Raw genomic sequence first — 25,399 nt, 5'->3', positions numbered from 1 at the left:
ATTGTTATCAGTTGTATGTGAGTAAGAACAGAGAGAGGGTGATAGTGAACAGGTAACCTTTTGCAATGTTGAGCTACACAGGAGTATTTGCCTGTTTTGTTATTCACTGTGCAGGCATGCAGAAGATGGGAATATAGCATCACGTTGCTTATTCAGGAACACTTACAGTATGCTGAGATACATTTAAATGAAAGCACATTGAAGCTGTTTAAATTCAGTGTGCGTGCCTGTCTGCATGTTTGTGTGTATGGGCAAATATGCAGGCAATATCTAATGAGCTCTAAATGAAAATTGGAAACTGTATAAGAGGCAGGGAGTTATATGACATTCATATTATCATGTCATATTGTGTGTGTGTGTGTGTGTGTGGGGGGGCATTTAACAGAAACACACCGATTAAAATCCACTCCATAGGTGCAGTTGATTAAACAGTGTTCATTTCATCAACTGAGACTGCCATATATTAGAGGAAAAAGGAATATTCCCAGAAACAACAATGTTGGACTTGGAATACATAAGTCTACATTTTCAGTCATTCTTTCTTACTATTCTGTACCTCTCCACGAAAGACTGTCAGAATGTCAAATGGTTCCCCCCACACCTATATTTTATATATATATATATATATATATATATATATATATATATGTGTGTGTGTGTGTGTGTGTGTGTGTATACATGTATGCATCTGTGGCTATGACAATGTGTGTGTTCTGGACATTACTTTACTATTTATTGCCTTCTGGACATTACTTTATTAATTTCCTGATACCCACTTTATCATATTCTGGGTCACAAGGAAAACAAACTATTGTGGAACTTATATAAACTATTCGTAATAATGTTTCAAGCACTATGTTTTCATACAGGGCCGCTGGTTGTGATGTCACACCAGGGGATTATGACATGAGAAGGAAGTACGCTATAAAGACCAATGAACATAAGAGTAGTGTTGGACCTGGATTAGCACCTGCAGTATCTCTCACTCTTGCTTGTTATTAGTGGTAGTTGTGGAGTACATTAGCATGTAGTATGCCTAACATATTTTACATGCTGCTGTGTTCACATTTGAAAACAGGGCTTTAATGATGATTTGCTGCATTATATTCCTGCCTTAGGGTCTATTTTTGTTTATTTTTCATTACAAGATGAGCTACTTAGGCTATTGTGTTGATCAGTTTTCTCTACAATTAAAAAATGACAGTGCTGACAGAGGGGTACTGAGTGACATTATTTTATTTCTTTGCTCTAATAACTTAGAAGAGATTTCATACATGTGAAGTCTGGTTTGTGTGTGACATTGAACATCTAGTGCCTTAGGATATCCCAGAAACATCTCAGAAAGTAAAGAAGACAAAGTGCATTCAGAGCTACACACCTCCGGCTGGTCTGCCTTACACTATTCACTTGAACATGATGAAACATTAGATCACTAGAGTGCTAAACAAACACTTCCAAGCTACCCAATGTAGGGTAGGAGTAACCATTGCCTTTGACTAAACTCTACCTTTGCATCCTTAATGAAGGACATTGAAAATCTTGGGAATTTTGGAAATCAAACAATATTAATTAATCACATCAGCTATACTAATATTTTAGCACTCAGGAAAACGTGTAAGGTAAAGGTCAAGGAAACTAAAGTCTTTTATTTATGATCACAAGAACATGAGCTTCTATCCCCAAGTGGTTCCGGAAAGTACTAAAAAAATCTCATACTTTGATTCCCCCAAAATAATTATACTTTGATTCACCTACAGGGCCCACTTTAAACAACCCTTTGAACCACACAAACTTGTCAGAATATAAAACAGTGATAAGCTCACCAGTCATCTCACCTATAATCTTACTAAGGACGGATATGTCATCTCTAGATGCCATCACCTTTGTCATAATCTAGTATTTTCTGAAACAACCTTCATTCCTTCATCAGCCTTCTATTTTCAAGAAGTTATAACAAGGAAAGTAAAAAATGCCTTGAAGAATTAGATAGGAAAAATAAATATAATCCCAACTTGCCCCATCTTTTCATCTTGTCACTAGCAGCAGGAATTCTCCTCCAAACACTCTCTCATAATATACATGTTAAAAAAAAATCCAACCTTGTCTACTGTTTTTTTTTTGTGTGCCCCACTTCCATTCTTTGCTCTATCAATAAAGATTAAAAAAAACTCTTATATGCCCAGCTGTTAGAACATTCCATTAAATATGGGCAAATATGGGCTTGGAACATACTCATAGTATGAGTTCCGAATTTGACATAACATCCAGAGATTTAGATAGCTATTTTGACACCTGATGCACTAAATCTCGTCAGTTCTGAATGCAAATGCAATACCTGCTTTCATTTTTGAATCTTGGTAATACGCTGAAGACTGACTGGCATTAGCTGATTGTGCCCCCTAACACATTCATGCCTGAGCAACAGCCCCCTTCACCCTACCTTAGCTATGTCTCTTTTAATACCCTCACTTCCATCTGTACTCTTACTGATAGAATTGGCTCAACTATGGAAAAGGAACATGTATCAGGAGTTATCTTTATAGATCTACCAGAACGTTTGGAATGTAAACCACCAATTTGTACTACAAAAACTGGAATTACTCAATTTTACCCTAATGTAACTTCTTGGTTCAGGGATTATCTGCATAATATAAGAGTTAAACTCAAAGCAGGCAATCTAACCACAACTGAAAGCTAGTTTACCGTAGGAGTTCCACAAGGATCAGTTCTTAGCCCTATCTTATTCTCTGACTTTTTAAATGATGATCATTAACTCCAGAAATATCAACCTGTATGCAGATAATATCATACTGTGCAAAACATAATGTAATACCCCAGAATTACAACACATACTGTGAGACGACTTCGCATCCTTGTCCACTTGGCTAAAAAATTACTGATCTTCTTCTTCTTTTTTCGGCTTTTCCCGGTTAGGGGTCGCCACAGCGGATTACCTGTTCGCTCATGATTGGCAGTAGAGCTTTTACGGTTTTGAGTTGCCAGCCCAGCGCCCAACCTTCCACGGAAGGCACACACACGCACTCATGCCTAAGGTCAGTTCACCTACAGCATGTCTTTGGGATGTGGGAGGAAACCGGAGCACCTGGAGGAAACCCACGTGACCACAGGGAGGACATGCAGACTCCGCACAGAAGGCACCCCAGCTGAGGATTGAACCGGTGAACCTCTTGCTGTGAGGTGACAATGCTAACCGCTGCACATAATGAATAGTAATATAACCTCTATCATGTCATTCAGGGCATCAAATAAGCTCTCATCTTCCTGCCCCCTAAAAATTGTCACATTCACTAATTCTCCTATGCTGTCTAACAATATAAATATTTAGACATTACACTTGACTCCAGTCCTTCCCTAAGAAATTTCACAGAAAATGTCAGTAGAAGGTTATCACCCAGCTTTAAGCAATCTGTTCTATTTCTGATTACCTCACCTCAGAAGTCAGAAGACCAATAGCTATGAATGTATTCATTTCTAAGTTAGAATATGCCCTACACTCAAGACCAACCTAATAGAAATCATTGCCAATACAATACGCAGATTTATAAATCACTCCCCTCACTGTGAATATATGTTTCTCACTCCAAAAAAACAACTGCCTACCACCTACAGCTAGATCCACTTTCTTCTTATCCAGCCTCACCTTCAAAATCCTCCTTGAGCACTACTGTTCCTCCCTTCAATCTGGCCCTCAGAAAAAGAAGACTTTTTGTAAAATTGTTCCTGCCAACTGGAATAGCCTTCCACAAAAATTAAGGCAAGCTACTAATAATGTTTTTAGATGCAAATTATATGACTACCCAAAAGTAAGCTACAAATACACCTGTAATCTTGACAAAAATACTCTTATAAAATACACACTACACAACAGCATTTAGTAAGGCTTCTTTCCATCTAAAGTCAACTTCACAGATCAGACTGATGACACCATATATGTAAATATATAAATAATGTTCTCTATACATCTACTACACTAGCATAGATCCTTTTTCCCTTTCTTTTATTCGTCTTCTTCTCCTCAACCTCTAACTTCCCTAAACTCTCTTCCCATCACATAATCTGATAGTTGTTACAACTTCTCTTTCCCTCTTCTATTATTAATGCCTGAGGATACTTTCTCTGCTGTCTGTTATAGGTTCATAGGTGTGTACTATGCTAACGACCACAAGAGTCTTTTTAAGCCTAGCCATGACCCATTACAAACGTGCCTTATGTCTGATGTGTACAAATATATGTGTAATTCCACATACATGAGGGCATTCTTCTATTTGCCCGTTTATAATGGGGAAAAGTTCCACCATAAGATGCAAAACTTGTTATAAGTATTTAAGTGTATCTTCTTAAAAAACAAAAACAAAAAGCACTGTTGGCAAAACAACAGGAAAGCATTTCTAAAACAAGATCGTTTTTGCAGGGAATTTGCTCCTCTGCCCATACATACCCTTTAAGTATTCTGAGTATTTGATCTCACAAATGCAACAAAAAAGAGCAGTGACCACCAACTGTGAAAGGGTGACGCATGCCCCATCAGCAAACTTGCAGGCAACATATATTAAGTACAAATAAGGAAATGATTGCATAGCAGCCCCGCAGTACAACAACAATTAAAGAAAAATGTAAAGTAAAATAAAACTAAAATCAGAGTAGCCCTCAGAAATGAGTAGTGGTAGGCAATGCCTACAACACCAGAAAGGGAAATGGGTGCCATTTAGCCTCCTCCAACAAGCAGGCTATGCCACCACACTTTGAATTATTCAGTTGTTAGATTTAGACATATGTGAGTGAAGTATCTCAATTCTGGACAAATGTGGCCTGTATACTGTTGAGCATGGTACAGCTCAGATCTGCTGTTAGTTCACTAGACACAATGAGCTTGTCATACAGCAGATCCTGAGAAAAGAGTATTTTATTACCAGTTCTTCCTGATTCCCAAGAAATCTTAGACACTATCTCTTCTGGAACCCAAGGATCTTGATGATGATCAGTGATCACTGCCCAATGCAAACCCTCCGAATCTCCCCCCACATCCCCAAACCCCACAAATACAAAGAATCCCGAAAACTATCCACGTTTAACCTTGCCACATTTAATCATACCCTTTCTCAAATAAACTGAACCTCCCTCATTACATTACTCCTTGATGATTCTGTCTCATTCTTTAACTTCACTTTTCTCAACATACTCAACTCCCTTTCCCCTCCATGTACTATCAGAGTCAAATCCCACAACTCCCCCTGGCTAACATACACAACCCGTACTCTCATACAAAAAACAGACTCCGTGTGGAAACTCTGGTCCAAGACTAAATCTCCATGCCACTTCCAAACCTACAGGGAACTTCGAAATCTCACCAAAAAACAAATTAATCAAGACAAAAATAATTTCTATCATCAGCCTCAGTACTCACAATCCAGTAACCCTAAAAAATTCTGGAGCACTGTCAATCAAATACTCTACCCAGGTAATCCATCAGCACCTAACCCCTGCCCCAATAATTCACCCATCGAAACTGCCTCCTCTTTTAACTCCTATTTCATCAACACAATAAGTCAACTAATGCAGAATTCTCCACCGCCCCACCCCCCGCACATTACAACAACACCTCAAGATAACTCCCCCCTCTCCCTAAAAATAGTTCCTACTAGCTACATTAAAAAACTCCTCCTCAAGCTCAAACCCTGCTCCCCATCAGCAGACAACCTACTATCCCTCTTCCTAAAACACACTGCACCATCCATAGCATACCCAGTTTCCATCCTAATTAACCGCTCTATCACAGAATCAACTGTTCCAAATCTTTGGAAAAAATTCTATACAATTTCTATACACAAAGGTGGCAGTTCCTTAGAACTCTCAAACGTCCAACCAGTTGCTATACTTTCTCTCCAAAGTCCTAGAACAATGTGTACACAAACAAATCATGGCCCACCTCCTACAACACAACCTGATCACCCTTACCCAACATGGCTTTCATCCGCACCACAGCACCTCCACTGCTGTCATCTCCTTCACCAGTACCATCTCCCTAGCCAGAGACAACAACAAACTAATTTCTTGTCTATTCTTAGATCTGTCCAAAGCCTTTGACACTGTCTGTCATCCAATCCTTCTCTCAAAACTCTCTCAACATAACCTTTCCCCAACAACTGTTCTTGGTTTAGCAGATACCTCTCAGACCGGCACCAATCTATCAAATGGCTCTCTGCTCTCTCTCCTTTTCTCCCTATTAAAACAGGTGTCTCACAGGGCTCCATCCTTGGACCCCTTCTTTTTAACATCTTTACCAATGAACTGCACAACTCCTGTCCCCAATCATCCCTCATGCAGTATGCAGATGACTCTACCATTATATCTATAGCTGATAATCCAACTGAACTACTAACCCTCATACAAACATCATTTAACCACACAGAAACATGGCTAACTCAACACCATCTCATACTTAACCCCAAAAAAACAAAACTGCTACTCTTTCTCCCAAAATCCCACTCCTCAGTTAAATCCTCCTTCACAATCTCTTCACTCAACAACACCATAATAGCTCCAGAAACCCATACCAAGCTCCTCGGAGTAATCATAGACGACCAACTGAAATGTGACCTTCAAAATCCATCAAAAGCTTGGTCTTTGTAGAAATAAAAAATTTCTCACTCCTGAAACTAGAATAACTCTAGCCAGTGCCTACCTCCTCCCCAACCTCTTCTGTAGCGCACAGATCTATACTAACCTCCAGTCTACACTTCTCTCCAAACTTGAATCTACCTACAACAAAGTGGCTAGATTTGCTGCAAACCTACCACCCAAATCTCACCACTGTCTGGCCCTCAAGTCACTACACTGCCTTGAGTTTCCAAAGCACGTCAAACTTACCCAACTACTCATTATCCACTCCATTCTCAACAAACCATCCTCCTGTCCAAGTCTCTCTTCACTAGTCTCCCTCTACACTCCTGCTCGATCACTTAGGAGCTCAGATCAACATCTGCTACAAATTTACAAACCTAACAAATGTGCAGGACAAATCTTATACAGCTACTCTCCAGCCATCCTCTGGAACAAGCTTCCCTCGACTCTAAAAAACCTTCCCCAGACCCACACTTTCAAGATCTTTCTTAAACACTACCTTACCCACCTCACAACTTGCCACTCCAACCTTCCCCTTTGAGCCTAGTAAACATCTTGGTCTCTTCACACCTGTCTCACCCTCCCTTCATCATCCTACTATCCATCTCATCCTCCCTCAACTCTGCTATTCTTGCCATGAATCAGCAGTCACCTCAGTTGTACACATTGGTGAATGTGCAGTTTGTAGAAGAGATATTGCATTATAAATATACACAAGTACTATGCAAGTTGCAGAAAGTATAGCCTGTATGAAATAGAGAAATGAGCAGGGAAGGTGTGAACAGCATGGCAATAAAATATATCATGGTGTGGAGGCCTGATATTGAGTACAATAACTGGGTACCTGTGCTGAGAAACGTAAGCTTCCAATGCCCATGGAGCACTGCAAGCACTGCACTTCCAAACCCTTAATGCATAACATACAGGTTATGTGGCTGTACCAGGAAATAAAAGATTAATTATAAAAGGGGCTCTTCCTGTAAGGCAGGTTTATGGTGGTATGACACAACTGGTGTGTCAAGCATTGTTTTTTATGTGAATTATAGCGTAATGGTGAAACAGTGTATGTTTTCTATCTACCACTGTCACAAACTATAGACAAACTCCTGGTGCACATGGAGTAGTTCTGATAGTTGTGTCCGCCATCAGTATGTACCCAGTCTGACATGGGAGTGATTCTGCTGTGTCAGACATTAAATGGTCTGCATACACACATTGGATTATACAGGGACTGTACATCACAACAAGCAGTGTTTATGAATATTGTTGGGACAGTTCTTTTTTAACTAAAACAGATTTTTGACAAATCATAGATAGCACAGCAAAGACATATAGCACCATCCTGTCGATTCTGTGTGTATACATATGGTCTTGTGTGTGTCTGTATTTGTGTGTGTGTGTGTGTGTGTGTGTGTGTGTGTGTGTGTGTGTGTGTGTGTGTGTGTGTGTGTGTGTGTGTGTTTATGTCTTGTCTGTCTGTGCCTGATAGTCTCAGTGCATAGAGTACCAGTTCTGAAAAGCCTGAACATAAAGTTCCAAAATGTGTAATTACCAAAAAAGACAGATTTGCAAAACATACCATTTTGATACACATTTGTGTAAAACAGTTGCATATTAGCAGTAAATAGAGGTTTGCAATAGTAATATGAACATTTAGGAAGCTGAATGTCAGTATCACACATATGTATGGGAGCAAAGTATACTAAATCTGAAAAAATAAAGTGTTAGAATTTAATGTAGTAAGGTAAGTAGTTCATAGGTAGGTACTAGGCTGTTGACCCTAGGGCCTATATAAGAGTAGCCAAAAAGTTACCCTGGCTTTTGCTATATTTTTCATGGAGGCATACGACTTATGTGGGGACTTTGCCTCCAAACCCCTTTATGGGTCATGCAGCTATCACCGCAGTGACACACTGCTACTTTATAGTCAACAGTTTTGTGAATTGACTATAGTGTAATGCAAGACAAGCAGCAGTCAATGAATCTTTTAGCAAAATCTGCATATGACAGCCTGTACCAGTGGCACAGAGGGATAAAGCCCTGACTGCAGCCCAGGCAACCTGAATTCAGTTAGATGCTCAGATGCTTGACGGCACAGGCAGGGAGGCTGGAGCTTGCCAATGCTTGGGGGGGTAAGGATGGACAGTGGTTCCCATTTTGCTCCAACTACTGCTCTGATGTCAGGGTTTTGTCTGAGGGTATGGCTGTAATGATGTGTGTGGTCATTGCTAGAAGACCACTCATGCCTTTGATGGTGGCCCCTCTTAGCACATGTGGGAGATCTTGAGGACCACTCATGCCAGTGACAGTGACGTCTGTCAGCACATGTGAAGGATCATACATGCATAGACAATGAGGCATAGTTGGCCCATGCAGATATACAAATGCTCATGTCACAACGTGTTGGGTTTGTCTGGCAGTTAGCGCAGAAGATTAAAGCTCTGAAATGTTAATGAGCTGCTTCCTGTGCCTAGGGTACAGGAATTGATTCCTTCCAGATTTGATTGCCTACTGTGCGACTCTGAGCAAGTTATTTAATCAGACAGTTCTCTCAGGTTGCCCATGAAAATGGCTGTGTGTGTCAAATGGGCAGTCAGCAAATAGTTAAAAACTAATCCATGTAATGAAAAGAGTTTTATTGCAAGGATGGCAGTAAGAGCACAAAGCACCTTTATGGCTGCCTGGATGACTGGCTTCCACGGACAGGGGGACAGAGTAACATTTGATCAGCAGGAATAGGGCAGAAATAATCCAAAAGTTATCTGTAGGTGACCAAAGTAGTTCTTGGTCAAATTTACTGTATATGTGTGTGTGTATATATATGTATATATGTGTATATATATATATATATATATATACATATATATATATATATATATATATATATATATATGTATATATATACATATATATACATATATATATATATATATATACATATACATATATATATATATATATATATATATATATATATAGATGCTTTGTGTGTGTGTGTGCGTGTATATGTATATATTTATGTATATGTACATATCTATATTGGACGTATAAGAGAATTTAAGTACCTTTATCTGCACTTTTTTTTAAAAAAATACAGTATTTAATTTGATTTAAACTGTGTTAAAGGAATATTTAACTCAAGTGGCAGTTATTCTGCTCTTTAGTAACTTGAACTGAAGCTAGTGTGTTATTTGCTAGTAATTACAGGTGTGGGGGTAGCCACATTCTTTGATTTCCTGTCCTTGCCTTTTTAAGTGGTGCATTGTGAAATTTTTATTGCTTAAAAACCTCAGCTTTGGCCAGCTAAGAACTTGGTTATATTCAACTGGACGTATAAGAGAATTTAAGTACCTTTATCTGCACTTTTTTAAAAAAAATACAGTATTTAATTTGATTTGAACTGTGTTGAAGGAATATTTAACTCAAGTGGCAGTTATTCTGCTCTTTAGTAACTTGAACTGAAGCTAGTGTGTTATTTGATAGTAATTACAGGTGTGGGGGTAGCCACATTCTTTGATTTCCTGTCCTTGCCTTTTTAAGTGGTGCATTGTGAAATTTTTATTGCTTAAAAACCTCAGCTTTGGCCAGCTAAGAACTTGGTTATATTCAACTGGACGTATAAGAGAATTTAAGTACCTTTATCTGCACTTTTTTTTAAAAAAATACAGTATTTAATTTGATTTAAACTGTGTTGAAGGAATATTTAACTCAAGTGGCAGTTATTCTGCTCTTCATATATATATATATATATATAGATGCTTTGTGTGTGTGTGCGTGTATATGTATATATTTATGTATATGTACATATCTATATTGGACGTATAAGAGAATTTAAGTACCTTTATCTGCACTTTTTTTAAAAAAAATACAGTATTTAATTTGGTTTAAACTGTGTTGAAGGAATATTTAACTCAAGTGGCAGTTATTCTGCTCTTTAGTAACTTGAACTGAAGCTAGTGTGTTATTTGCTAGTAATTACAGGTGTGGGGGTACAACATTCTTTGATTTCCTGTCCTTGCCTTTTTAAGTGGTGCATTGTGAAATTTTTATTGCTTAAAAACCTCAGCTTTGGCCAGCTAAGAACTTGGTTATATTCAACTGGACGTATAAGAGAATTTAAGTACCTTTATCTGCACTTTTTTAAAAAAAATACAGTATTTAATTTGATTTAAACTGTGTTGAAGGAATATTTAACTCAAGTGGCAGTTATTCTGCTCTTCAGTTATTCCCACCCACCGTCCCTGTTTTTGTTTTGGTGTTAATCTTAGTGGCCTTGAAACTGCCTGCCCCTCAGCCTGCCTCTGGGCCCATCTCATTTGCTTACTCAACTGAGTGCAGTGAGATCATATTCTGATTTCAGGCACTCCTACTGTGTACAAACAGAGCATCTGGGAAACAGACAAAAAAAAAATTAAGCTTATTTCCTGCCTTTCCTGTTAAGTGGTATAGACTATTTGTAGGCTTCTGAGCTCCCAAGTCCTTCTGTGTTTGAGGGAAGCCTTCTAGCTTGTTTTTTTTTTTTCTTATAACTAGCCAGTTTTCTAGTTTCAGCACTCAAATCTGTTTCTTTGATCTCAGCACTTGTTCAGATTAAAAAAAAAAAAAAAAAAATGTTTTATCTGCTTTTACTGTACTTGTGTTTCTACCTACTTCATTTTACTTTTGCATCATCTTAAAAATACTCAGTTGTATTTATTACTGCTTGGTGTAACTCATTCTAAGCCTTTTGGTTTAAACACTTGGGCTTCGGACCAGTTGTTTTGCACTGAGAGGGTTTGTGGTCTGCACTGTTGTGGCAGAACAGGTAGCTTACATCCTTCTAGGTTGGGAACTGCTGATTGAGGGCTCGGTGTCTGTTATTCTAAAAGTGTATTAATTCTGGTTTAAGCACTTGGGCTTTCAGGCCAGTTATTTTACATTAAGAGGGTTTGTGGTCTGCACTCGTGGGAGGAGAGGCTGGACTCTGCCCTTCTGAGCTGGGAATTTCTGGTTAAAGGCTTATAGTGCATGCATATCTGAACTGCTTCTTACCGAAGTTGGTGCGCCTTGTTTGCTGTGGCATAGACTGGATTCGGGCCTGCTGGATCTAGCTTTGTTTGTGTAACTTGAGCACTAATCCAGACAGTCTCTAAAGTATTCAATTGTATTTATTACTGCTTGGTTGTAACTTGATTAAAGTGTAGCTATCATTCTAAGTCTTTTGGATTAAGCACTTGGGCTTCAGACCAGTTGTTTTACATTAGGAAGGTTTGTGGAAAGCACTGTGGTGGCAGGACAGGTAGCTTTCATCCTTCTAAGTTGGGAACTGCTGATTGAGAGCCCAGTGTCCAAGGGTATTAGTTCTGGTTTAGGCACTTGGGCTTCAGGCCAGTTATTTTACATTAAGAAGGTTTGTGGTCTGCACTCTTGTGGGAGAAGAGGCTGGACTCTGCCCTTCTGAGCTGGAAATTTCTGGTTAAAGGTTTATAGTGCCTGAATATTTGAACTGTATCTTACTGAAATTGGTACACCTTGTTTGCTCTAGCATAGACTAGATCCAGGCCTGCTGAATCTAGCTTTGTTTATATGCTTGTTATTTCCCTGGAAGCTAATTCCACCTAATATGCGGCTTCTCAGCGCTTCTGTGGATCACTAGTGATATCTGCATTGCTTACTGTACTAGTTCCTTGTTTCACTTGAAAGAAAGTTACTGTTTGTCGTTTTTGCATTTAGTTACTTGTAACACATTGCACTCAAGTTACCTGGCACTTGCTCACTAGAGCAATTATATAAGTCAGCACTAAAAATTAATAGCACTACACCCTCACTCCCCACTGGCCCTTGTTTTCAATTATTAAGGAATTCCCAATATTATTCTAGCATGTCCAAAGGTCAGTTGTCAATCTCCTCTCCGGTCCAGCTGGTGAATCTGGGAATCTTGAGGCAATGTTATAACTGCCTCATGTACACAGACAACCCTCTCCTCCTCCCACATAACACAAATACTTGTGAGAGATGCAGCTATTTAGCCAAACTGGAGGCTGAGCTCTCTCAACTCAGGACTGGCAAGACCAAACAGGAGGAGAAGGCAACTACACACACCACAAAACCAGCCTCACATAATGATACCACACCACTGAATCAAACACATAAACACACAAAGACATACTCGGAGGCTCTGAGTAAAAATTTACCTAAACAGCAGAGGCCTCCAAAGCAGACACCCAAACAACTGCTACCTCAAGACACCCCACAAGCAACACATAAACCACAAAAGCAGTGTGCAAAGCAGTCACAGCCCTTAAGGCCAAATACAACACCAAACATACTTGTCATATGTGACTCCATAGTCAGACACACTGACGTCCCACTCACCAGGCTGAACAAGGAGAGGGTCACAGTAAGCTGCCTATCGGGCGCTAGAATACGCCACATAACACAAACACTCTGGTCACTCCACGGCAAGTACAAATATGACACAGTCATTGTCCATGCTGGTGTGAACGACCTGAGATGTACCTCCCTGGACTACATGAAAAGAGACATAGAGGAGCTCTCTGATTATGCAGCCCAGGCAGGTATGACCCTGACCCTGAGCAGTATCCTTCCTTCACCAAGAATGATGCCACAATATAGAGACAAGATGATCAGCTTTAACAATTGGCTTAATGTCTGGTGTCATTCAAAGGGGATCCAGTGTCTGTCTGCCTGGGATGACATGCTTGACAAGCCACGCTGCTTCATGAGGGATGGCTTGCACCTGTCACCCTGGGATTCCGGATATTGGCTAAGGCTCTTGCCACCCCATAGTGCCTTTTTTAGGCAAGGCTCAAATTCTAAACCTACCACCCTAGAAAACAAAAATGGGAAGAAACAGAGGGTAATGCTGCTCAATGCCAGAAGTCTAAATCTCAAAATGCACGCACTCGAGGCCCTTCTCAGTATGGAGAACATCAATGTCTGTGCTGTAACTGAAACCTGGTTCAAGGCTCCTGAGAGCACCCCGGCACTATTAGGTTTTACCTCATATCATGCGTTCCGGCCCCATAACCCGGACCACACCACAAAAGGAGGGGCTGTATCCATATTCATAAAGGATACCCACACCTCCAGGTTGGTGGCAACGCACGAAGCTCGAAACCATCCAGGTGCAACTAACCATAGGCAAAACTGCTCTACAAATTGTAGCATGCTACAGGCCACCCTCTCAAACTCAGGAACCCCACACAGCCTTCCTGAAGACACTGGAGGGTAGAAATGTGTCTCCAAACACCATCATATTGGGTGACTTCAACTACCCGAATATAGACTGGGAACATTACTCAAGCCCAAACTTTCTAGCCCAACGGTTCCTGGAGTTCATAAATTCAAATGCCATGGAACAGCTAGTCACTGTTCCCATGAGAGGAGAAAATATACTAGCTCTCATTATCACAAACATGGGGACAAAATGCTCCACACCGGAAGTATATCCCTCATTGGTGAGATCTGATCATAAACTAATCTCACTGGAAATCCACATCCCGCCCCCACCCCAAACAAAAAAGACCACAGTGAAGAACTTCTCTAAAGCAAACTTCACACTACTCAAGACTGGTGTGGTATCCTTCAAGGCCCCTGAGCCAGTGGAAACCACAACCAAAGCTGCGGAATCCCTTACAAATGCCTTCTATGAACACCTCCAGGACTGCATGGATCAGGCAATCCCAAATAAAACCAAGACTCTTTCCACAAAGGGCAAACGTCCAGTCTGGTGGACCCCAGCCATTAACAAACTTTACAATAAGAGGAGAAAGCTATTACATGATAGAACAAAATCCATAAAAGGGAAGTCACCCCTGATCATTATTAGTAAAAAAATACGAGCACTCATAAAATCAACTAAGGCCAATTTTGAGAGAAAAATTGCCATGGATTCAAAGGACAATCATAAGGCCTTTTCAGCTATGTTAGGAACCTGGGTGGAAACTCCCAGATATGCTCAGAATTAGTCCAAAATGATACAAAATCACTGAACCCACAGACATTGCCAACATACTGGCAGACAGGTTCAGTGCAAACTTCACCCCCTCTCCCCTAAAGGAGAGATAACTATCCCAGCAGAGTGTAGCCTCCCAGACATCTCAAATGCGCAGGTGAAAGCTGCTCTCTCTAAAGCTAAAAACACAGCATCAATGGGACTGGATGGTGTCCCCGGCTGTGTGCTACACGAGCTAAATGAGGAATTAAACCCGCACATAAGGCAGCTGTTTAATCTCAGCCTTACCACAGGATACGTGCCCAAGGAGTGGCATACGGCAACTGTGGTCCCACTCCACAAAGGCGGTGCCTCTATGGACCCTGGTAATTACCGCCCCATAAGCTTAACAAGTCTAGTCTGCAAAGCTATGGAGAGGATCATAATGGAGCTCATAAACAAAGATATAGGGGACTTGCAGACATTGGACCCGACCCAGTTTGGCTTCGTCAAGGGCAGATCATGCCTTTTGAACTTGGTCGACTTCTTCGAAACAGTCACCAAGGCCATTGATGAGGGAAAGGCAGTCCATACAGCCTACCTTGACCTTGCAAAGGCGTTCGACACAATACCCTACTCGGGTATTGTAGAAAAACTTACCAGCTTAAATGTAAACCCATATGTCACAAGATGGGTTGCAAACTGGCTTAGGGACAGAACCCACAGGGTTAGAGTTGCTGGCGCTATGTCAGACTCCAAGCCGGTCACAAGTGGTGTCCCACAGGGCTCGGTCCTTGGCCCCCTATTGTTCGGCATCTACTTCTCAGAAGTACAGGCCAACATGGGAGGACTTTGGCTGACAAAGTTTGCAGACGACTGCAAACTGGGTGCCATAGTGGAAAGTGCATTGGACACGGATATCCTTCAGAAGGGACTCACGGAAACAGATAGCTGGTGCCAGAGCCATGGCCTGAAGTTAAATGCCAAAAAATGTATAGTCATACCCTTCGGGAAAAACAAGGTAACCCCAAGCTACCATATAGGTGGCAATCCACTAAGCACAGAAGAGGTTATCAGGGACCTGGGGACCCAGGTTGACAGTGGCCTTTCTTTTGACACTCACATTGCCAAAGTGGTTAGAAAGACCTTCTACATTGCCCACCTGATCATGAAGGGATTCACATCCAGATCTAGTGAGGTCATTGTTCCCTGTACTCTTCAATTATCAGACCAATGATCGAGTACAATGCCCCATTCGGGATGTATCTCACCCGACATCTGCAGCAATTGGAGAGACCCCAAAAGTTCCTCACCAAAAGGATAAAGGGACTCCAAAATCTGTCATATGCTGCCAGATTGAAGAAACTCCAGCTCTGTTCAGTTGCATACCATCTGCTCAGAGGTGACATGTGCCTGACATACAAGGCCATGTCCAACCCGGAATTAATGGACATGCTCCACCTCAAAAAATCCAAATCCACCAAAACCACTAGAGCAAGCGACTTAAACCTTTGCACAGATATAAATAGGACGTGCTGGAGGGATAGATTTATCACTCAGAGACTCCCTATGCTGTGGAATAAAATCCCGATCCATGTGAGGCAGAGCACCTCGCTACTCTGTTCAAGAGAAATCTTGACCTGTGGATGGGAGATCGTAGGTTTATCCCGGGAATCATCTCTGTGTCACTGCTGGACAGAGGCACAACAAACTAATGGGCACAGTATTTTTTCATATAAAGGGTGGCGTAAGCCACAAAAATTTGGGCTAGGCTTATAAATGCCTTAGGGCAGATAGCCTAGTATAAACCTATGAACCTATATGTATATATAGAAAGCAAAGAAATAATGTCATAAAATCGTCAACATTGTAAACTGTTTTTTTTTCCATCTACAGTGTTGGCACATCATCTGTTGTTTATCTGCATCCACCATATTTATGCTTTTGCTAAAAGCTAAAGTTTATAAAATACATACATACACAAACACACACACACACAGGATATACAGCCTGAAAATTTTGTAAACAAGTCATCCTTTAAATACAAATGTACACTAACTTTTAAAATTAAACCTAATGAATTTGCTGTACATTTGTAGATCAAACGGGACTAGAGCTGTCCATTCCATGGACCTAAATATGGCCTTCGATTTGAATCAGACATGCTGGAGGGACAGGTTTGTCTCCCAGAGACTGCTGCATGTTTAGAATAGGCTGCCAGTTCATGAGAAGCAGAGCATCTCTGTGACACTGTCCAAAAGAAACCTGGACGAGTGGATGAGGCATTGTAAATTCTTACCAGGGATAGTGGCCACAGCCCTCCTGAACTTGGGCAGTCATTACTAAATGCAGTCCTGGGTATTGACTAGAATAGCTATGGTATTTCATTGGGATGAAATGGCCAGGTTGATAGCCTATGATCCTAAGGAAAAAAAAAAAAGTAAAAATTAACTAAACTAAAACATGGGCAGCATTTGCTATTTGCATCAGCATAAAAAAGTAACTTCACACACTGTCCATACAAAATACTCGTATACAACCCCAGAAAAACAATGCCCACCTAAATCAACCTCCTGTGAATTACTTTTATTCACAATAGAATGACAGAAAATAAACAAATAAGAATACAATTAAAGAAATTAAAATAAAACTCTAACTTCAGCAATCAGTCAATTGGAAAACATCATTACCTGTAAAACCGACCAAATTCTGTCTAAAACTTTTTTTCATTAAACCAACTGTACCACTCCCCAGTGTTGGAGTGACCTTTGAGGTAATTCTAATTAGGTAAGGGGATTGTGAGAGGCAAAGGCCCCATGTGAAGTATATGGAGAATGCAGCACCTTTCCAAAAATTGCCAGAGAATCACACCAACACTGCAGAGCAAAAATGTTAACAAAAGATTGGGACTTTTCTTAATTTCTTTTGTTAAAATAACACAATTCACTTAAAATAAATTAACTAAAATAATTTGTAAAACTAACATTTTAAGTACAATCATCACTGCACAATGAAAATGCATACAAATTAACTTTTACTACAAGAAATTATTAAAAGGTACCTCTGTCCTACAGTAGAAAACCACCCAAGAGACACTTCTTTAGTAAAAATTAGCACAGACTACCTGAAGCCTTATTTAGTCAAAACATGTGTAATTAAATTGATGTCAATGGGTAACACTACTACAGGTGAATGGAAAAACATGGGGTTTGTTTTATCTGCTTTTTGAATATCTTTCTCAATATTTTAAATGGTTGCAATCTTGTATATGACTAGGTAACATAACTAATGAATTCATGATGGTCAATTTTGGAGGCATGTAATGTGTAGTATCAGCTTGCATAATAAATGTGTTTATACTAAGTGTGATATATTCACAGTCAGCATTTGCATTCCAGTCATGAAAATCAGATAGACTTCTTAACACGCACTTTATTTCTTATTCAATGATTCAATGTGCATGTTCTCAAATGTGTGTAACTGAATTTTTATTTAATGTTTATGCTTTTGTTGACCAGATTAGTACCACTAGGCCTATAGTCTCTTTTCAGGGGAGACCCAAGATGGTATTCATACTGTCTGGGGGAAAGTTAACCAGTGCGTCAGGGAATTTCCTCTACTTTTTTTTTGTTTGACAGAGAGCCAGAGAACTACCATTATTAAGGAGTGAGCTGTAAAAATGAATGCACCTGCTGCTGTCTTTAGTGCTTTGCAGAAAGGAGAGACATCACAGGATGTATTAGACAATTTCATGGACTCATGAAGTACAGATTATGTAAGTTTCAGAATGTGATCTAGATGGCAGTATTCCAGTAAAATTCCTAAATTGGGTGAACCTGCAGAACGGGAAGAGTTGCTATGGTGAAATGCTATGAAGAAGAGTTGTTTGGAAGCTGCTCATGTTTTGTCTGTGAACAAGCAATGAGCTTGGTAATAGGTGATACCAAAGTGGATTTGCAACCTGACTACGCTGAGATGTCTTCACAGCGAAAGGATGTTGGTGAGGCAAACAGACAAGAGTTTGGGGGCTTGGGGCAAGATTGGGTGAATAGGAAGGATGTGAAGTCCTCTGCAGCTGTGGTTACATTGAATGCACTCCTGCAAAATACACAGTTTAGTGCATCATAGAACTCCTTGTTAAGAATTTCTACAGAAAAGGATGCTATAATTGATAGATATTTCATTTTGGAGACAGTTCTTGAACCACTTCATTTTAGAAATGACATTAGAGTGCTAATTTATTTGGAGTGTTAAACATTTTGGTTAATAAACTGTAGATTTCAAAAAAGATCAATACCCATAGAATGAGTGTGTGATTATGCCAAAAACATTCAGAGTAGAAATCAGTTGGTGGTGAAGTTTAGAACTGCAGAGATTCAGAAGGAGCATTTAAAAGAGTGCTTTGAAAAGGACCATAAGCAAATGTGTGAGAGTAGTCAGATGCATGATGAAAGACATTTAAGCCTGGGGCATGAGAAGTGTGAGTGTGATTAAATAAGAAACAAGGAAGAATAATGCATTTGCTAAATACTGTTATAAGAAATGGTATGAATGGCACTGTGTAATATTGGGACAAGCTAAATCATGTTATTTTTGTGGGAATTTTAAGCATTTATCTAATGACTTCCCATAAAGTCACTGCTTTCACTGTGGAGAAAAGTGAATCAGTGCAAAGTATTTTACCTCAAGTGCAAAGACATTTTTGGTTTGAGTGTCCATTGTTTGTAGAAGAAGAAAGGGAAATAGAAGGCAGAGAAAAAATGAGCATGTGAATGGAAATGAAAATGACGTAAAGTGCGTTGTATAAAAATGATGGCATGGATCATAAAAGGAATGTTCAAACTAAGGATGTCCTTCTGTTCTCATGTTGCAGTATTCATAACAGTAGGGAGGTTGCTTCCTGCAGTGCTGACATCCAACCAGTATACCAAACTCTTTGGAGCAGGAGGTGTGACGTCCTGTGTCAGCGACGTAGGCTATAAAAGTGATGTCTGCATGTACCCTCTTTAGAATTTTTTTGCCACATTGGACACCTGTTCACCAATTCAAGAAGCAGATTGCTTGTTTTCGGATGACCGCTACAGTCAACCACTACAGATAAGTACCCTATTGGGTTTTCCTTGTCTTTTGTTAGTTTCTAACATGTACACGTCCACTAGAAAGGGGAAGTATGCTTGTGGGAGACAAGTTCCTCACAAGGACATGCACGAAAAGTGCATTTTCTGTTTAGGCGAGGCCCACGACCATATGTCCTGCTCCATTTGCAAATCCTTTGTACCTAAAACTCTCTGCAGCCACCTGGCCATGTTAAAATTATACTTAAAAAATCAAAGGCTCTGATGTCTCACGCTCGGTATGGAGGGGGGGGGTAGGCACATCCGATGAGCCGCCACTGAAGAAGGCCAAGAAAATCAGGCCAGATTCCCATGGTGTGCCTCAGATGTTCTGAGAGATTCTTGAGGCCGATGAAAGCCAGGGATCTTTTCAGACCTCCATTTCCTAATCAGGGCCGGGAACCTCGATGGAAGCTGGGATGGCAGAAACAATGAGTACATCCACTGAGGTTAATCAGCCATCAGATCCTGATGGCGGAGGGGAACCACAGCTCATACAGTCGGAAGGGCCTACTCTTTCCCTGCCATCCACTCAGACATCAGTTCCCAGACATACTCAGCCGTCTGCCCCTATGAAGAGAAAACAAAAACTTAAACATCCTGAGCCTCAACATGTTATTGGATGGGAAGTTTTCTCCCAGAGTTTTTTAAGGCATTCCAGGCCTTAAAGACACAACAACCACCAGCTGTTGCTCCTTCAGGACCCCCTTTAGAGGTATAAGAGGAAGACTATTCCTCTTGTGATGAATCACTATCCTATAGCTCTCAAATAGATTCTCCTAATGATTTTATCACGCCAGAGGAAGAAGATCCTATCACCCCTGAGTCTCCTGGGGAAGAATTCACCTTTGGGGACACCATTTCCCTCATGAGGGAACATTTTAAGTGGCAGGCCTCAGAGGTCTCTGACACTAAGAAAAGGTACTTTGACCTGCTGCAAATGGAATAACCATCGCCCTCTGCTGTGCCTCCTTTACTACCTACCTTCCAAGATGCCTTCTTGGCTGCTTCACAGGTCCCAGATTACAAACCCCTAGCCTCTAAACATCCTGACTGTTTTTACAAGATGCTTCAGGACTCCCAATTCCTATTCAGAAACCCTCCTGCAGACTCAGCTGTTATTGCAGTTTCTGCTGATAAAACTTCTAGATAGTTAACTTCTGCTGCTCTCTTCCCTACTGATAAAGACAGCAAATTCATGGACTGACTGTGGAAAAAAGTGTATACCTCCTGTATACCCCCTCTACTCTGGCTGTAAAAGCTCTCGGTTATCAAACCCACATGGCTAGGTATGTCCTGGACACCATTTTGAAAGCTACTACCCTCTCTCTGAGCTTCCTGATTTGTCAATTAAAACCCAACTTGACATTCTGCTGTTCACAGCACCTCAGGTGACTAGGCACGCCAAGTGCAGTAATGATGCTGTGGAAGCCTCCTCAAAATCTGCTGCATCAGGTTCAGTGCTGAGGTGATATTCCTGGGTGAGACTTCATCCACTTCCTCTGGATGTGCAAACAAAACTGCTTGATGCCCCACTGGACAATAAAACCCTGTTTGGACAGGCTTCAGCAGAACTTCTTAAATCACTTCAAGAAAAGGGAAAGAACTACAAAATCTGAAGCATTTACTGGTGTCTCCTATCCCCAGATGTCACAGAAACTATCCCCAAAGAACTTCTTTTGTCAGGAGACAGTCCTGCCACTCGGCACCTCAGCCAAAGGAACGTAGGCAACCAAGGAAAAGCTCTACTCCCAGGTTTCCTTCCACCACCCCTTTTGAAGCCAGTCTGTCCAAACCAGACCACCTCCACTGTGCCTTCCAACATCTAATCCCCAACACTCCCCTAATCCTTCATCTCACCTTCTCCCTACCCTCTTGGCGGAAAATCACATCAGAAAACTGGGTCCTCTCCATCATTCAGAGGGGATACTTTATGACTTGGTGGATGTTACCCCCCCCCCCCTTCCAGGGGATTCCTCAACCTCCATCAAGCCAAACTCACCGTTTCCCCACCGTCATTTAACAATTGCTAGCTCAGGCACCATAGAGCAGGTACCTTCCCCACAAAGAAACAAAGGCTTTTACTCCAGAATGTTTCTGGTACCAAGGAAAGATGGCCCATGGAGACCAATTCTGGATTTATCTTTCCTAAACCTGTTCCTCAAGGTACCCAGTTTCACAATGATTACCTTACCTTTGCTCCTACCACTCATATCAACACAGGCTTTCATGGTAGCTCTGGATTTGAAGGATGCCTACCTCCACATTCCTATACACCCAGATTACAGGAAATTCCTAAGCTTTGCAGTACGTTCCTGGCATTTTCTATACTCTGCATTGCCCTTTAGACTCTCCACTGCTCCTCAAGTGTTCACAGAGTGTCTAACATCCTTTATTGCTCACTGCAGAACACAGGGTATACAAATATACCCATATCTAAACAACCTGTTAATTCTTTATCAGGACCATCAAGTTCTCCTACACCAACTACAAAAGGTGATCTCCACACTGACTCAGTTATGTTTTACTATAAACAAGGAAAAGTCCCACCTGATCCCCACTCAAGACCTGGTCTTCTTGGGATGCAGGATCAGAACAGACAACATGAAGGCCTTCATTCCAGGCCAAAGGACTCTGGACCTTTCCCTCTACTTCAGCAAACTAATCACCCTCACTTCTATGCTAGCATGAGAATTCCTAAGGATGTTAGCCCACATGTCATCCCTGATACCCATGTTGCCTCTGGCAAGACTCCATGAGAAAACATCCAGTGGATCCTGAAGAATTTATGGAGCCAACACTCTCATCCCCTGTACACCCCCCTTCCCCTCCTTTGGTGTCTGAAGAGGGAACTTTAGTGGTGGATCTGTGCCATCAACCTCAGCCAGGGAACCCCCTTACAGGTACTGGCCCCCCACAGCAGGTCTCTACAGACGCATCAGACATGGGGTGGGGTGCAGTGTTACTACACAACCAGAAGCAATTCACTGTGCAGGGAAAAATGGTCCACACTAAGACAAAGGGACCATATCAACATCAAAGAAATGAGGGCACTTCTTTTAGCCCTACAAACATTCAAATCAGCTCTACGCCCAGGAACCCTGAAAGTGATCATGGACAATATGACTGTCCTGTGGTACATAAACAGGGGGGCCAAGATCCTACCCTCTTTGCAGCCTAGCCACCCAGATCTGGACTCTAGCATCATCACTACATATTCATCTAATAGCAGTGTACATCCCCTCCACAGAGAATTTTATGGCAGATACTCTCAGCAGGACTTCAGTACCCTCTCATGGATGGATGTTCACAGAGAGGTATTCCTAGAGCTTATCCATAGGTGGGGTATTCTGCAAGCAGATCTATTCACCTACTCACAGAACAGACAGATGCTCATGTTTTGCATAAGGGACCCACATCCTCAAGCCTAGAAAGTGGATGCCTTCTCCTTTCTTTGGGTGGGGATGTATCTCTATGCCTTCCCACCTTTCACACTGATTCAGAAGGTCCTGCTGAAAATCCAGAGGGACAAACCGAAAATCCTGTTGGTGATCCCTCTTTTGGCCAAGACAGGATTGGTTTCCCTTTATCTACTAGCCATGGGCAATCATCACAGGTTACCCCACCGATTAGACTTTCTGACACAGGACAGGGGATCCCTACTACACCCTCAAGTGAATGGTCAAAAACTGACCTTATGGGTGATAGGGTTCTAATCCCCTTCAGACACCTATACTCAGAGAATGTACTTAACGTTTTGCAGGAGGCCAGAAAGCCTAGTACCAGGAGAAATTATGTATCTAAATGGAAGAGATTCTCCAGGTGGTGTCAAAGGAAAAACCAGGACCCTATGACTATTCTTGTACCCTTGGTCCTTTCCTTTTTGTGTGAGCTCCTTCACTCAGGACTAACTTATTCTTCAGTTAACATCCATTTATCTGCCATCTCTGTTTGTCTGCCCATGCTACCCCCTCTGTCTTCTAGATTGGAGGTCAAGCTTTTCCTGAAAGGGGTACTCCATATTAGACCCCCTTGAAAGCTTGTACCTCCCCTTGGGACTTGAATTTTGTACCAGAAAAACTTACATTGCCACCTTTTGAACCAGCACATTCAGTATCCCTGAAACTGTGTACCCTGAAAACAGTTCTGCTAGTAGCCCTTACATCTGCCAGGAGGGTATCAAAGATACAAGTCCTTATGGCTATCCCGCCTTACCTTACATTCCACAAGGACAGAGTTGCCCTCAGGACTAACCCCTCCTTCATGCCTAAGGTGGTTAATTAGCTCTCATTAAACCAGACCATTAACCTACCTGTTTTTTATCCTCACCCTCAGAATCCCTCAGAGAAGACTCTTCATTCTTTAGATGTCCACAGACAACTGAGGTACTAATTAGACAAAACCAAACCTGTTAGAAAGTCTGACCAGCTATTCATCTCCTTCCACCCTAGGGCTCTAGGGAAGGCAGTCTCCAAACAGACCATTTCTTCATGGATCTCTAAGACGATTGGCATATGCTGTTCCCATCATGGAAAAACTTTACACCGCCATGTCAAATCCCATTCAACCAGGGCAGCTGCTTCCTCAGCTGCCTTTTTCAAAGGGGTTGATTACACCTTAGTATTAGAAGCTGCTACTTGGGCCGCAGTGCACACCTTTACCAAACATTATAAACTGGACCTAGCTTTCATAGTTAGAGCTAGATTTGCCAGATCTATTCTACAAGGTTTCATTGACCAGGGACATCACTCCTCCACCCAGGCTCATAGCTAAAAGCTTGGGTGATCTCCCTACTGTGATGAATACTGCAACATGAGACTAGAAGGACATAGAATAGTTGTGTAAGAACTTACTATAACCTTAGATGTCCTTCTCCTCCATGTTGCAGTATTCAGTCCCTGCCTCCTACCCCCTCTAATTTACTTCTCTAATCTACTGTTACTTACCTGTGGGGGCATAGTCACTCACCTACTTAACCTCTCCACTACACACAGCCTGTCAAGAACCTATGGTCTAGTTTACATGTGAGTCTCAAGGGTCTTCCTTTTATGACCCTCTTTAAACCTCCAGGAGTACTACTGTATACGGCAGTCCATTCTGAAGAGGGTACGTGCAGATGTCACTTTTATAGCCTACGTTGGTTTATGGCTCTGAAATAGGATATCACACATACCCTCCTGCTCCAAAGACTTTGGTATACTGGCTGGATGCCAACACTGCAGGCAGCAACCTCCCTGCTGTAATGAATACTGCAACATGGAAGAGAAGGACATCTAAGGTTATGGTACGTTCTTACACAACTATTCTTTATGCTTAGTACAGTAACTGATAGTGGAAACCACAAACAAATGCAAGCTATTTGTTTCTAATGGAGGGAAGTGAAGTAAAGCCCAGCAAATTTGTTAAAGAACAAGCTGAATTATGTATTGGTAAAGAATGAAAAAGAGAAAATTTAAATGTACTAAAATGCAAACAGCTATTAACCATAAAAACCAAAACAAGTTAATTTAAATGTTGTAGCTTTGTGTGGATAGTATTGCAAATGATTTTACAAGGTTGGTTGTGAAATGGTGTCAACAGGAGGAAGCCAATTTCATTTTTTGATTCAGTATTTTAGTATTAAGTATTTAGTAGCAACACAAAGACAGTAAATTCAATATTTAATAGGAAGGATGTAAAATGGTCATGTGTTACAGGGAATATGCTA

The 25,399-nt window shown here is 41.1% G+C and overlaps 1 protein-coding gene across 1 annotated transcript in view; it reads left to right on the top strand.

Annotated features, from left to right (window-relative positions):
- ADCY3 (adenylate cyclase 3) overlaps positions 1–25,399 on the top strand; it is a 2,166,879-nt gene that overhangs the window by 1,851,281 nt on the left and 290,199 nt on the right. The gene's annotated exons all lie outside the window — the stretch shown is intronic.

The sequence above is a fragment of the Protopterus annectens genome, chromosome 2.part1, assembly GCF_019279795.1.
Source record: "Protopterus annectens isolate FY-2018-M chromosome 2.part1, PAN1.0, whole genome shotgun sequence".
Lineage (NCBI taxonomy): Eukaryota > Metazoa > Chordata > Ceratodontiformes > Protopteridae > Protopterus > Protopterus annectens.
This window is presented reverse-complemented; position numbering and strand designations above follow the sequence as displayed.